General features: G+C 42.6%; 1 long non-coding RNA gene across 1 annotated transcript in view; it reads left to right on the forward strand.

The window, feature by feature from the left end:
- Window positions 1-10,218, forward strand: part of LOC143669050 (uncharacterized) — a 71,286-nt gene extending 61,068 nt beyond the window's left edge. The window contains exon 4 of the long non-coding RNA XR_013168670.1: window positions 10,110-10,218. This is a non-coding gene — a long non-coding RNA (uncharacterized LOC143669050). The remainder of the gene's footprint in view (window positions 1-10,109) is intronic.
- Window positions 10,219-15,511: the final 5,293 nt, after the last annotated feature.

Below are 15,511 nucleotides of genomic sequence, written 5' to 3' on the forward strand. Positions count from 1 at the left end.
GGCAAAAGTCATGGGAAAATAAACCCAGATATTTCTGTGGCAACTCAAAACCAGAGCCAGAGAACTCCATGTCCTAAGTGTAGGAAAAGAAAAAAATATAAATTTAGAAACGAATTTTCTTCTGGATATTTCTTTCTTTGGTAAACCAATTGGAATGAAAACTCAGCAAAAGTATACACCCTTCTTCTGATGAGACAGTTAGTTCTGAATGAGGATTCCCTTGCCCTTCTATCATATACAGACTATAGCATTTAAAATTATATTCAGCAGCATATTACAGAAAACTAATTGCAGTGGGTCAAATACATAGGGATTTACTTTTTTGAAAGTAACCAAACGAACCAAAACCATTCCTGCCAATCCTAAAGAACACCTAGGGTATTATATAAGATTCTACGAAGGTTCCATGTACTAGGGAAAACTTTCTAGAAGCCTACAACCTCCAGATGGGTCCCTGGACCAGATAAGTCCTTAAGAGCAGAGGGGCCAGTCTCTCCAGAACATCAGATAGTTCCATCCTCCTATCCCGTTATACCAACAGCCCCTTACAACATGAAAAAGTTAGAATGGGCACAGCCTAAATACCCCTAAAGAATGAGTGAAAAATCAAAGCTGATGTTGGAATTATACAGAGAGGGTCGGATCTAACAAATGAATATGATTGCTGAATTATTATTTTGATGTTTCTTTTAGTTTCCAGTATCTTAGAACAGCTAGAAATAAAAACTTAAAATTGTGGAATTGTAACCCATACCAAACTCTGAAATCTGTTCAATAACTAATTGTTGCAATGTACTTTGAAATTCATAGCTTTTTTGTATATATGCTATTTTTCACAAAAAGGAAGAGAAAAAACAGAAGGAAGAACAAAAGTACCAAAGATCAGGGCTAGGCAGTATGAGGCAGGACAACCACTCCATGAAAAGGGTCTCGTTGGAACCTAGACCCTTTTGCCCTCTAGTTGCTCATAACATGGGGGCTGTACCTCCAGGCATCTTATCTTTGGTTTAACCAAGATGAAGGAGAAAGGGGAAATAGTAAAAGCAGCAATACCCTTTTAAAAAGCTTCCTTGGAAACCCCAGTGACTTCTGAATTCATCTTATTGGCCATTACTGGGCTCCCAGGACCACTTGTAATGGTCAATGAGTTTGGCAAGGTGAATATTTTGGCTGGTGACATTGTTCATCTGAACTCTGATTCTTTTAGTAAGGGAGAAAAGAAGGATGGATAATGGGGAGGCAACTAAAAGTGGGGTCTTGTTGGGAAACTCTGAATACTTTAATAAGCAATTAAGTATAGAGCAGAGTCATTTGCTGAGATTGGGAAACCTGGAGAAGAAAGTATTCTTTGGGAGACATTAAGAGTGCTATTTGGTTATGCTAAGCTTAAGGAGCTAATTAGGCAGCTGAATGAATATGTCCAGTTTGCTGCTGGAAATATAAGTGTGGAGCTCAGGGGAGCAGTCAAAGCTGGGAATTTAAATATGGATCAACTTCAGATTGCATCTGTTTTTCTCGTAAAGATGAACTAAGGCCTTTGGCCAAGAGCAGAGAGAAAGACGAGATTTGAGGAGAGAGAAACTATAAAGTAGTCCTCTAAGAAGGTGTAAAAGCAAATTAACCAGGATAATAGGGTTTCTTAGTAGTGTGAATACTTTTTCAATGTTTATGGCCTATAACTTGTGCAATCTGTGTGATTTTTCTTGAGTAATGTTTTGTTATTTGGATGGAATCACCACAAAAGCAGATTCAATCAGGATTGTGTTTTCCCTGGTGAGTATGCGGAAGGGAGAAAAGGGTAAGAAAGTTGAGAGTGTTTACAAGTGAATGCTTACAATAATGTGATAGCAAAAAATGTTGCGAGTTCATGGAACCAATACGCGTGAAGTACAGGAGGTGATAGTCAAAAAGTGTCATGCCTGAAAAGGGGATTTGAGGCATGGTGTAATTATTGGTGATGACAAGGTCAAGTGTGTGATCTTGGGAGTGGGTGGCTGAGATGGATGTGGGGACAGATTGGTTTAAAGAGAAGGTCAGAGATCGAGGGCTGGGTATAGAAAGGTACACTCACAAGGATGGTGAAGTTACCAACGTGATGGCAAGACAGAGTGGAGAGGTTTTCAGTGAGTCAGGAGTGAATGCCTTAGAAGAATGACATCAAACAGATTGGGGGTTTAGAGATGCTGACTAGGGAAAAAGAAGAAATAGTGGATGGTAGATTCTAATGGTATGAACTTCAAAAGAAAGTAGTGTCATCAAAGCAGAGTAGAGACTCAGAAGACAGGGTACTCATCACTAGTATTGGTTAAGCAAGGCTGGTGATAAGATGAGAATGGATAAAGAACAAAGATGGAAGCATTGGTTTAGGGCAGGGGAAGAGTACCTCAGGCTCTGATTACAGAAAGGGGTACAAAATTGAAAGGCATATTTTCCTCACTATTCTCAAGTGGTGAGTAAGTTTGTCTTCTAAGAGTGAGATAGATGGGCATTTTGATGGGCTAAAAGACCACCAGATTTGAAATAAATGCTGATGAGAATTGGATGGTGTTCTTTCCCAATGACAGGCAGAAGGATTCTCAAGCCCTTTTGAGTTGGGCAATGATGAATATGGTTGTGGCATCTATTTACAAGGCCATGGGATTATTTTTTAAATTTTTATCGATAAACCAAACAACATACAAACACGAACATTCTTAACGTATGAACATTCCATACTTGGTGTGCAATCAGTGGCTCACAATATCATCACATAGTTGTATATTTATCACCATGATCATTTCTTAGAACACTTGCATCACTCCAGAAAAAGAAATAAGAAGAAAAAAGAAAATACTCATACATACCATATCCCATACCCCTCCCTCTCATTGACTACTAGTATTTCCCTCTACCCAATTTATTTTAACATTTGTTCAGTCCATTATTTATTTTTAATCCATATTTTTTATTCATCTGTCCATACCATAGATAAAAGGAGCATCAGAACAAGGTTTTCACAATCACACAGTCACTTTGTGAAAGCTGTATCATTATGCACTCATCTTAAAGAAACAAGGCCATAGGATTTTCTATGTCAGGTCTCAGCTGCCTGGGTGTCTTAGTTCATCAGGCTACTATGCAGATATCACACATTGGGTTGGCCTAAATAAGTTATTTATTGACTTACAGTTTGAGGGCTAAGAGAAGTAAAAAATCAAGATATTGCGAGGCTTGCTTTTCCCCCAAAGTCCATAGCATTCTGGTGCTAGCTGCCAGCAATCCTTGGGGCTCGTTGGCTTGTGTCTCTGCCTCCTGTAACTGGTGATGTTCTCTCTTTTCTGGCGGCTCTTCTGGTTTCTACTGACTTCTTGCTTCTCACTGTGGCTTTCTATGACTTCTCGCTTCCAGTTTCTTTTCATTATAAGGCCTCCATTAAGTGGATTCATCCTGATTCAGTTGGCAACACTGAACTTATAATAACACCTTCAAAAGGTCCTATTTACAAATGAGATCACACCGACAGAAATGTGGAAACAGATCAAGGACATGCCTTTTTGTTAGGGTTCATAATTCAATGCCACATTTGGTTAGGAGTAAAGAAATGGAATTTTGGAATTGATGCCTGTCAATTTTTCACTAAGCAGATGTGACAAAGGGTAGGATGGAAAAGAGTCAAAGGAGAGCACATGAGTTCTTTAAGTGATCACTTGGGGAGCTCTGGACAGGTGAGGAAGAAATCGAGTGCTCAGGTGGGTGACAGGTTGGGTTACAGCAGAAGATTCATCATCCCTGGGGGAATGAAAGGACTTGACATTTTTTGATTTCTTACTCCTTAGAGGGTTTTGCGAAACCATGTATCTGCTCAAGCACTTCTTAGGTAACACCTAAAAATTTTCATCTTACGTTTAGTATTAGAGGATGGAAATTCCAGTGTATCGTAAATATTGGTATTCTAACATAAAACAGATGCAGTTCTGATTTAAACGTGTCTGTTCTAAGTGAGAGGCTTGCCATGATAGCCACCTTCAACGACAGGATTTTTTCAGCATTCCCTTTATTCCTTTTCATTCCATTCTCCCCCCCCCCCAAATTTTAGCCTGTTTTAGATTCTTGTGTTTGAAAGTCTTCTATTGTTGTCCCTATCCTACTTCTCCATGACAAAAATATTTATATAAATTAAAATAAAAATTTAAGACATTTCCTATAACAATAAAGCCCTGGGTTTAACTTTTTTTTTCCTGCATTGAGTTATTCTTACATTTATTATTAATCCATGATGGATTAAAATGATATACATACCCCCCTCCATGCCTTTATTTTGCAAAGCTGGAGATAGGTGATTGTGAAAGAGGGAATGGATCCAGGTTCCTCCTGAGGGAGATGAGTTTTAAAAATGAACACTGTGTAAGTGGAATTATCAGTCTCAATTCTTTCCTCCCCTATAAGAAAACGATGTGTCCACTCCCTTGCCATGGCCTCCTGGAGGGTAGGTTTGGTGACTTGCTTTCCCCAGTGAGATGCTAGTGGCTATGAGGAGAGCAGACACTGACATAGGCTTGTGCAGTTTGGTTTGGCCTCTTGTGCTTTTACTCCCACCAAGAGACCATGACCCAGGTACCTGCTGCCCTTACTACTGGGCCCCTAACGAGGTATGGAGTTGGATTGTCCTAGTTAGGCCTGCTACATGATTTGCAGGATCCCATACAAAATGAGACTGTGGGGCCCCAGCTGGGGACAAAGAAGCCAGTATCCCCTTCTCATGGGCTGCCACCCCAACCCAGTGCAAAGGGCAATTCCCAGGAGGTTGTCTGGTACCTGCATTGGAAGTGAACAAGTTGCACAACAATGCATCATGGTGCTGCCAGCCCAGGGTGGAGTGGTGATGGTGGTTGCAGGCTGCCAAGAACCTACCTTGTGAAGAGGTGAGGAGGTGATGGAAGGTGGGACTGCATATGAGTATGTTGAGGCTCTAAATCCTTGGTGCATTCTTAACTTTCCCATCAGACTTCACTTATGAAATGCAAATTCAGACAGCAAGTTATGAAGACTTTCCAGAGCATTTAATCCCCGGGCTGTCCCTTCTGACATGGAGCTGTTTGCAAATGTACTGGTCATTTGACCGGGGAAGCTGGCCCTGGCCCCAGCCAATTGCCAAGCTCCAGCCCCAGTGGAACACTTCAACTGATGCACAGTTTCTGTGAGAACACATTATTGTTATTCTAAGCTGCTAAGTTTTGGGGTGATTTGTTGTATATTATTAGGGCACTAGCTGGACAATACAAGGTAAGTGCTCATGGGAAGTTCAGGATTTAAAATATGGTTTCCTTAATACCAATTCTGTCCATGCACCCTTGGAAAGACTTTGCTCACCCCCAAGGGTACATATAGCCCAGTTGGAGTACTATTGGCCTAGAGGTCAAAGGTTAGGAGGAGTGTGAGATTGCTGAAAGGATAGGGCTGTGGTCAGCACTTGGGATTCTGGAGTTGGTGACATCAGTGGCAGAGCATATCTGGAACAGTTATATCAGAAGGCAGATGATGTGACCTAGAGAGTTCAGATGGGAGGCACGGCTCAGCTGGGGGTGTTGCATGGGGTGCCAAATAGACTTAATGTCACCCTGTGGCCTTGTGGTTATGCATAGAGCTTTGTAGCCAAATAACCTACCTGGGTTGGAGTCCTACTCAGACCCCTCACACTTACTTGTGACCTTGGGCATGTTGCCTCTTAGGGCTTTCCTGTCCACTTCTGTAAAATGGGGTATAATAGCACCTACTCTATAACAGTGACCTGAGAATTACCTGGATAATCCAATTAAAAGACAGCATAATTCTTGGAACTTTGTAAGCACTCAGTAGATATTAGCTACTTAATACTATGCAAGATGATGGGGAGATGACGTAAAAAAAGGATGGCCAAGCCGAATCTGTTTGAGTCCCTGCCACACTTGAGTCCTGCTGTCCTCCATTAGAGCCCACTTCACTCATCTCATTGATCTTCCTTGGTGGTGATCTTCCTTGAGTTCTCATAGTGCCCCCCAAACAATTCAGTCCCTACAAAACTTGCCATGCCTTCAGGATCCCATAAGCGGTCAGATTGGTTGGAATTGGTGTCTGGGAAGTGGCTGAGCTATTACTGATTTTATTTTTTATCTAGAATATCATTATGCCCTCTTGACAGATGACTGTAATTTTCTCTTCATAGTTGATCCAGTATCTGCATCCATGTGGTTAAATATATCTAAACTGCTCTGTATTCCACAGTCTGGACTGTGCAAATGGAAGGATTTAATTCCACCCTGAAGGGAATGATTCGGGTTTACAGATAATTGCTCAGTCAATGTGAATAAGTTATCTTGTATTAGTCACATACATAAAGAACATCCCAGGAATACTCTGGCTTCTCCTGTTTGGGATTTTTTTTTTCACATTAATATTTGGAAAGAAGAGAATGACTAAATAATTCTAAAACAGGAAATTTGCAGATTCCTGATGTGTCTGTAGTTGATTTTAAGATCTGAAGGGAAATTAAGAAGCATAGCATTAGGTAAGTCAAGACCAGTAGAGGGAGAAGGAAAAGAGTGTATAAATAGAATGTTTAGCACTTTTTTTTTGAAGCCAGGGAGGATGTCTTGGACCTCTTTGAGGAGCTGATGGAAACTCTGGATCCTTCCTCAGATAAATGTTCATGAGCACATGCACACAAAATTCATATACATTGTTGCAGAGTAATCAGTCTCCTTCAATCCCACCCATGAGCTCCTAAGAGGATTTAAGGAGGCCAGCAAAAGATCCTTGAGGTATGATGGACTCAGAGAACAGTGGAAACACCAGCTCAGTTGGAACAGATGGTTGGTAATTGAGAATAGCAGACAAGGTTGGAAAGCCAGGTCAGAGGCTTGAATCTCAAGCTTTGGGAGACATAACTTTATTCTGTATCGGGGGTGGGGTAAGCATTTGGTGCAGGATACCCACTGAACATTTGGGGGTGATAGCAAAGGTCTTGGCCAAGTCACCCACCCTTTCTGGGTTTTAACAGCTTCATCTGTAAAATGGAGGTAACGATGCATACTTTCCTATTTCATAGGGATGCTTTCAGTGTCAGCAATGGGAACTAAGTGAGATAATGAACGTGTAGGTGTTTTGTAAACCAGTCAGGATACAAAAGTATAAAATGGTGTTTTGAGGAGATTAATCAGGTAGTTACACGTTGGGTATCTTGCTCATAGCCCTCAATTATGGAGCAAGGAACATTTAATGTGACTTGAGGCTATTCGTCAGGGCAAGAGCATGAGAAAATTCATGAACATATTACCAAGCAAACCAGGTGGAATGAGCTTAACATTTATGAAACAAGGGGGAGTACTCCAGGTAGATTATTACTTTTTAGACCGAATGAAAAGGTCTTGATTGAGATCAGGGAGAAGATGGAAAATGTTAATCCTGAAAGCCCCTGAATCTTTCCAGAAGTCTTTCTCCCAAAACCAGATGGTACATGAATTAGATTCTGTGTGAATTATAGAATATTAAATTTTACAACCAAATCAAATTGATGTCTTATGCCTGGAACCAATGCATTATTGAATCTATTGGGAACAGTTTAGATTATCTTAACTATTGATTCATGAAAAAGGTTTTGGCAAATGCTCTCAGACAAGGAATCAAGCCAGGACCAGCATTTGTCCTACCAGATGGGTTGACTCACCCTTTGGACTGAAAAATTTACCTGCCTTTTCTGAAAACTGCCTTATAGTCTATTAAATGTACATTTGCTGTATCGTATATATACATGGGTGAGTCTTGTTTATCCGAGGTATCTGAGCTTCTGGGACCCTTCCATTTGGTGCTAATTGTTATTTGTAAAGCTGGTCTTTCAGAGAGACTCAATAAAAACCCATTTGGACATACAAAGGTCAGTTATTTGGAAGAAGGGATAGAAAATTAGTCTGTAGCTACTTTGGGAGAAAGAAGACATTATTAGAGGTTGAGAATCTACTACACACAAGAGACAAGTGAGATCATTGACTCTACAAGATAGTACATAAGGGATGGTCTCTTGTTTGAGGACCACAGAGGAATGTTGTTGTCTCAGTACTAAAAAGTTAACTCCCTAGAGAGTTATTTGTATTCAAAATTGCCTAGAATGTTCTTCTCCCAATTTTCCCCACGGCTGCCCCAAGCTTGTGATTTAGGGTTCAGTCAAAATGTCCCCTCCTCAGGGAGACCTTTCCTGGCCACCCTGCCTCCAGGGCATGCTTCATCTCACCTTATTCACTCACCTATTTCCATACTTAGCTAATTGTTGTGGGTCTGCCGTCCTAGTTTCCCCAGATGAAATGTGGGCTCCATGAGGACCCTCTCTGTCTTGCTCACTGCCATACCCTCAGCCTTAACGTGCATCCAGCCCTCATTTGTGGAATGGATGAAATAGTAAAGCTTTTGAAATACCAAAACAAGCCCTGAATTGTTGACCCATTTTCAAGGGTCTTGGATCTTTTATACTCTTTATTCTGAGAAGTCTTTTGGCTTCTATCTTACAAGAGACTTCTCAGCTGGCCCCTCCTCTCTGTTTCTGCTGCCACTGTCCTAATTCAGAATTTCCTTACACTTGGACAATTGTCATGGTCTCTGAAATGTGCTGCTTGTCTTTAGTTCCCATCTACTCCAGGCCATCTGTAAACCTCTGCTGGACTGATCATCTATTTCTCGTTCAAATAATAAGCCTTTGGTTCGACATTCAGGTTACCTTTTATCTGTCTGTCCCTGTTTACCAACCTTTTCTCTGTGTATTCTTGGATTCAGCCAAGATGAAACATTATTCCTCTCTTTTCCATAGTCTCTGAATTTACCTGCCTCCAAATCTTTGTCCAGGTGGTTCCCTTATTGACTTGCTCTTTCCTGCATCTTTCCATGCCCAAACTTTAGCCAACTTTTAGGACTCAACTCAAATATTCTCTCGCCAAAGAGCTGTCCCTGATTTCACTAACCTCTGCCTTTTTAAACATTTCTAGAGCATTATTTATCCCTCTCTCATGGTACGAAATACTTTATACAAACATCTGACCTCCTGCACTAGCTCATTAACTCCTTGAGGGTGGGGATGAAATTTTATTAATCTTTGCCCTCCATGGAGCACTTAGCAAAGATCCTCATATACAGGAGATGTTCAAAAAGAATCATAGAATGAATGACAATTTCTGAATTGTTGTTTGGGTTCAGTCTTATTTTAAGGCCAGGAAAATGCAAAACATCCTGGAATATATTAGTCATGTTTATTGCCAAGGGAAAGAAATCTGTTTCCTATTTGAAAAATTGCCTGGCAAGGGATTGTGGTTTGAATGGTAAATATGATTGCGCAGAACTTTACAATTTACTGGAGGCTTTCACGGGCTTTATTTCATTCTATTGCCACAATCTGGTGAGGTAAGCAGGAGCAGCAGAGCTATCTTCATTTTACAGTTGAGGAAACAGAAGATAAATACATTGCCCCAAGTTCCTCAGTTAGCAAGTGGTGGAACTGCTCCTAAGACTTGGGTCTGTGATTCTAGAGGTCATGTTCTTTTCTTTGTACACTGCTGCCCTACAGCTCTCTTTACTGGCCAAATGGCTGAGGTGGATAGAGAGGGTGACAAATTATTACTATTTTTTAAGAGATAGTCCAGGAACACCAGTATTTCCAGACGAAAATTCGTCCTGGGTGAAAATAAATGAACTGAGTTTCCATTTGAAGAAGCTAGGATACAGAGCAATTTAAAAAGGAATAGAGTTTGATTAGATACTGATTGAAACATTTTATGAACATAAATGAAAAGTACTCTTATCTGTGAACTGTGGGTTTGGGAGTCTTCATGCCTGATTTCCCATGTCTCCTAGAATGTAAAAGGCTTACCAGCCCCAGCAGGAAGTGACAGAAAAAGCTCAGGAATTGGACCAGATAGACCCCTCCCAGTCTTGCTACTTGTTGGCTTTGGGAAGAAACCAACTTGTTTGAGCCCAGGTTTCCTTTCTATAAATGAAATAGTCATAGCAACCATGTCCCAGATGCTATAAATTTATTATCTCATTGAATCCCACCACCAAGCGCTATGAAGTCAGTCTGATAATATTGTTTTTACTTGTTTCTTCTTATACAGATAAAGAAGCAGGTGAGAGAGGATAAAAGCCAGCAGCGAGAGTCTACCAAGGAGATGAACCTCATCTACTCACTCGCTCGCCAACCCATCAGCTTCCATCTATATAACACTGGGAGAGGAAACCGGTGTTTCCTCATCCCAACAGGGTTAATGTGAGGGCCAGGTAGGAAAGTCTTGTTTCAAGCATCAAGACTACATTAATCAGTTCCATTTTCCTTTCTTTTAATAAAGATTTGTTAGTAAATAAGCATATCCACATGTCTGTATTTCTTTAAATGGTATTTAAATTATAAAACCTTTATTTAATGATGATTAGTCAATCATGTCGATGCTTATGCTTAGTTTTTTGTTTTGTTTTGTTTTGTTTTAGTAAAGACGTTGCTGGGGAAACCTTCTAGAACCATTTAGAACCTGAGGCAAAACCGAGCACCTCCCTCCACTTGAGGGCAGCAGATCCCACTTGCTGGGAAAGGCCCCAGGAAGCAGTCAAGCCCTGCTCTTGCAAAACCAAACCTGTAAATGGTGATACATATCAAAATCACAGTGAGAAACTGACCTCTGCTTCAAGTGAATCAAGGAAAAAAAAAACCTAGGAAGAAAATAGTGCACAAGAATTATTAGTGGGTCTGGAAACCCTCAGAACTCTACTTAATGCGAATATTGTCATCAGACTTTCTTATCATTCTTAATGATGCTAGTGGTCATAGCCTGTATGGATGCTTCCAGAGAATGACGTGAGGGCACTCCTGAGAGGAGAGGGCTCTTAGGTGATAGAAGAGGGTGGGTCCACGAGATGAGCAAGGCCAAGTTTCAGCTCTGATTTTGAGTCTTTGCTCTGCCCCTAAGTTGTGTGAACTGCCACAAATGCTTTTACATTCTTGAGGGCTCTGTGGCAGAGACTGCCCGTTCTTCTGCAAATTATTTCCTTTTCCTCCACCAGGCACACAGGAGAGGTTGGGAGAGGCTGTGGGGCTGATTCTGGCTAATGGGTTGTGCACAGAAGAGACACAAACCCAAGTCCAGGCTCGGCCCTTTAAAACCCCTATGCGTGCTTCATTCTCTTTCCTTCTCTACCTGCCTGGGCAAAAGAGGGTCCTGAGAAGTAGGAGAGTGCAAAGCCAGACACCTGGGCCGTGCAATACCTCACGAAACAATATTAAGTCTTCCAAAGTGCTATTTATAAAAAACAAAACAAACCACAACCCCCAACAGTTATTCAACTCACATAACCAACAATTAAGTTTCTCTGCAAGCTGATGATCTCCTATTTCCTCCAGCTACTGTATTTCAGTCTTACCTGTTCTGCTTTGTAAATGAATTATCTTCCTTTTACCAGACATGTTCAATGCTCTTTATGTATATTTCCTCATAAGACCTTAAAAGTTCTGTTTCAGTAGAATTATTTGGGGCTAATACACTATATGGATTCTTCTAAATGATGGAAAGTCAAGGTAAAAACCATTCAAACAGTTGCCCAACTGGCTATAGAACAGGTAGCTCTGTGATGAAAATGAAAGGTTCTTGGTTCTCAGCTGACCATTGTCTCTCATTCTCATGCCTTGGTGTGCACTTTGTACACATTGCTTAATTTTTCTGGATCTGTTTCCTCATCTCCATAATTGTGGTGTGATCCAGGAGCTCAGGTGGCCTCATAGGCCTGTGTCTGTAACATCACGTCATGTTTACTGTTAATGACAGATGCTAATTGCTCCAGTCCCTGCAGGTTTGGCTGCTAGAAACTAACTTCCTCCACCATGTCCCCTGCTTGTTTCTGTGGGTCTCCAGAGGGCAGCTGATGCCCCCAGAGCCAACATTTGGGTGCTCTGAACATCAGTTCCCTGTTGCCCCTTCTACACCTGGCTCCCCCACCTCCTGCCCTGTTTCTACCAGGCCATGAGAAGATGCTCATCACTGGTTCTCCAAAGCCATGCCAAGGGTGCTGTCTATGATCCATTCAAAGCTCCCCATCCTAGGGATGCCAAGGGTGTGTGGTTTCTGTGCAGAGACAAGGAGGGTGGCCTTCTACCCTTTAACCCAGTATGGTTGTTAGTTTCAGTTGTCAACTTGGCCAGGTGAAGGCACCTAGTTTTGTGCTGCGGACATGAGCCAATGGTACATGAACCTCATATGTTGCTAGTTACATCTGCAGTCGGCTAGGAGGCATGCCTGCTGCAATGAATGATGTTTGACTTAATTGGCTGGTGCTTAAATGAGAGAGCGCAATATAGCACAGTCCAAGCAGCTCAGCATACCTCATCTCAGCACTTGCAGCTCAGCCCAGGCCTATGGAGATGCAGAAAGAAATCACCTTGGGGAACATTGTTGGAACCCAGAGGCCTGGAGAGAAGACCAGCAGAGACCATCCTGTGCCTTCCCACGTAAGAAAGAACCTCAGTTGAAAGTTAGCTGCCTTTCCTCTGAAGAACTAATGAAATAAATCCCCTTTTATTAAAAGTGAATCCATCTCTGGTGTGTTGCATTCTGGCAGCTAGCAAACTAGAACAAATTTGGCACCAGAGAGTGGGGTGCTGCTGCGGTTCGCAAATACCAGATATGTTGGAACGGTGTTTTGGATGGCTAAGGGAAAGATTTTGGAGGAACTGTGAAGAGAATGATGGAGAAGTCCGGGAGTGCTTGAAGAGATTTTTGGTGTAAATAGAACCACTGCCAATCTTGGAAAGGAGAACACAAGGGGGAAAAATTGGAGTTTGCAGAGTGAGAACCATGAAAGCTTGGGTCTAAAGCCAAGAAACCTCGGCCAGGAGAGTGGACCCACCCATATACATGGAGAGGGTGAGTTTACCCTGAAGGGTGAGGATGAGTCTCCCACTTCATTGCAGTGGAAGAGTCGTGCAGCCCCTGGCCTTGGAGAAGGTAGAGCACGCTCCTTGGGGGATTGTGGAGAGCCTGGCTGCCACCACATGGAGGGGTTGAGCGTGTACCCCAGAAATGGCAGAGAGCCCAGGGGTGGCCCTGATGCCTGGAGAGAGTGGAGCCAAGAAAAATGTGGTCTCTTCAATGTTCCCCGAGGTTGATTTGGAAAGAGGTGGGCCACTGCATAGGCCCTCGGAAAGGGTGGGACTGCCACTTTCTAAAGACAGAGGATGAATGACTTTCAGTCTTTGAAATCCACTGGTGTTTGCCCTGCAGGTTTTACATCTGTGTTCTTCCAATTTCTCCCTAGGGAAATGAAAACCTTTATTCTGTGAATATCCTCCTTTGCATATTGGCACCAGACAATTTGTTTTGAGATTCACAGGTCTGCAGCCAGAAGAGAATTTTTTGCACCTTAATATTGTTTAAGGTGATGCGAGTAGTTGCCAAGTTGACAAGGGGTGGACATGTGGTAGTTAGATTCAGTTGTCAACTTGGCCAGGCGAAGGCACCTAGTTTTGTGCTGCGGATGTGAGCCAATGGTACGTGAACCTCATCTGTTGCTAATTACATCTGCAGTCAGCTAGGAGGCATGCCTGCTGCAATGAATGACGTTTGACTTAATTGGCTGGTGCTTAAATGAGAGATCGCAATGTAGCAAAGCTAAGCAGCTTGGCATACCTCATCTCAGCACTCACAGCTCAGCCCAGGCCCTTGGAGATGCAAAAAGAAATCACCCTGGGTAACGTTGTTGGAACCCAGAGGCCTGGAGAGAAGGCCAGCAGAGACTACCCTGAGCCTTCCCATGTAAGAAAGAACCTTAGATGAAAGTTAGCTGCCTCTCCTCTGAAGAACTAATGAAATAAATCCCCTTTTATTAAAATCGAATCCATCTCTGGTGTGTTGCATTCTGGCAGCTAGCAAACTAGAACACCCAGCAAGACATTCTGTCCCATCCCAGAGTCTCACTGAGCCATTCTAGGAAGAATCCAGTAAACTTCAGGTCCTTGTACATCTCATCATATACTAACCTGATCTAAGCACTTAGAGGGGGAAAAGGATGCCACAGCATCCCCATCATTCTCCTCTGCTTTTCACTACCACCTCCTCTCCCCAGCCTCCTCCTTCCTTTAAGGTCACAAAGCAGAAACTTGAGTGAATGCAAGCCCACCTTAGGAGAAGGAGTGTGGGGAGGTGGGATACCTCACTAGTAGTGCTCGACCCCTACTCTAAGGGCTAGACATGTTCTCTGATGGTAGGAGATGGTACCTATCCCCAGAAGTGCAGTGAGGATTAATTGAAATCATGTAAATAATGTACTGGGCACATAGAAGATATTTCTCCAGGGTTTCAAAGTATCAAAGGGGACAAGAAGCCTTTTTCTGGGAAAAGGAACATTTTCCAAACACTTCTCACTGCCCCAGTGGATATTTACCTGTGATTCTGGAAGGACTGTCTCTGGTAACCTCGTTCTTATTTCGGACTCAGATGGCTCCATTCCATTTGAGTCCAGGATGCAGATCAGACTCTGAGTCAGGATACCTGGATTCCACCCTCTGCCCTCTTTGGTTTACCTGGTCACCCTTGGGGATGTTGACAGGCTGTCTGTGGGTTGTCTCATTAGGTGCCAGAACCTGGGCAGGGCAGACTCCTACCTGCTTTGTCCTGGAATGGGAAACTTCAGGAGGATGTCCCAGCCCATCCTCCCTGGTCCACAGCCTGGCTGTTTCATACAGTCACTGTCCTTGGTTTGACCAATAATAGAAGCTTGTTTCATCTGCCACTGAGCCAGGCCTCCCCCTTGACTTTTCCTTCCTAGAGACCCCAGGGTTTACAGAACTATGCTAATTCCCTTTCAGATGGCACCCTCATCCCTTCTTCCTCCTCATGGTTCAGCAGCATTCCCTAAGTAAGATGTTTGAGGACTTGGCTTTCACTTCTATCTAAACACAGGTGCTAGCCCAGGTATCTAACAAAGCCATTCTCCTTTTCCCACCTGGCCAGACGTGGTCCACATAATTGTGCTCTGTCATCTGCAGATCCTCCTGATGCAGATGGAGCCAATTGCAAAACCCTCCAGGCCAGGTGAGGAATTCAAAATGCTAAACCCAGCTACTTAAGTGGGTTAGGCAGGTAACATTTGTAAGGAAGTTATGAGTCAGGAGCCTGGCAGTGTGAATCTTCAGTTCCTCTTTTGGTTTCATTTCAACAAGCAACTACTGAATGTTTGGTAGATTCACAGAAATGTGACTGATGATTCTAGATTTCAGAATACAGAAGTAGAAGGCACAAAGACCATAAGACGCAGCCACCAACTGGGACACTTCACAGTCATGGAGCAGTCAGACCTGAGACACAATCACTGTGATAACATTGTGACCCATCTACAGGTACAGAAGTACAAAAGCAAGTCTTTCTGGAGTGTGAGTGAGGACGGGTAATGACTAAATAAGAAGTGGTGATATCTAGGCTGAGTTTTGTAGAATAAGTACAAGATTGCCAGGTGAATAAGAGCATCCCCGCCAGAG

The sequence above is a fragment of the Tamandua tetradactyla genome, chromosome 25 (assembly GCF_023851605.1).
Source record: "Tamandua tetradactyla isolate mTamTet1 chromosome 25, mTamTet1.pri, whole genome shotgun sequence".
NCBI lineage: Eukaryota > Metazoa > Chordata > Mammalia > Pilosa > Myrmecophagidae > Tamandua > Tamandua tetradactyla.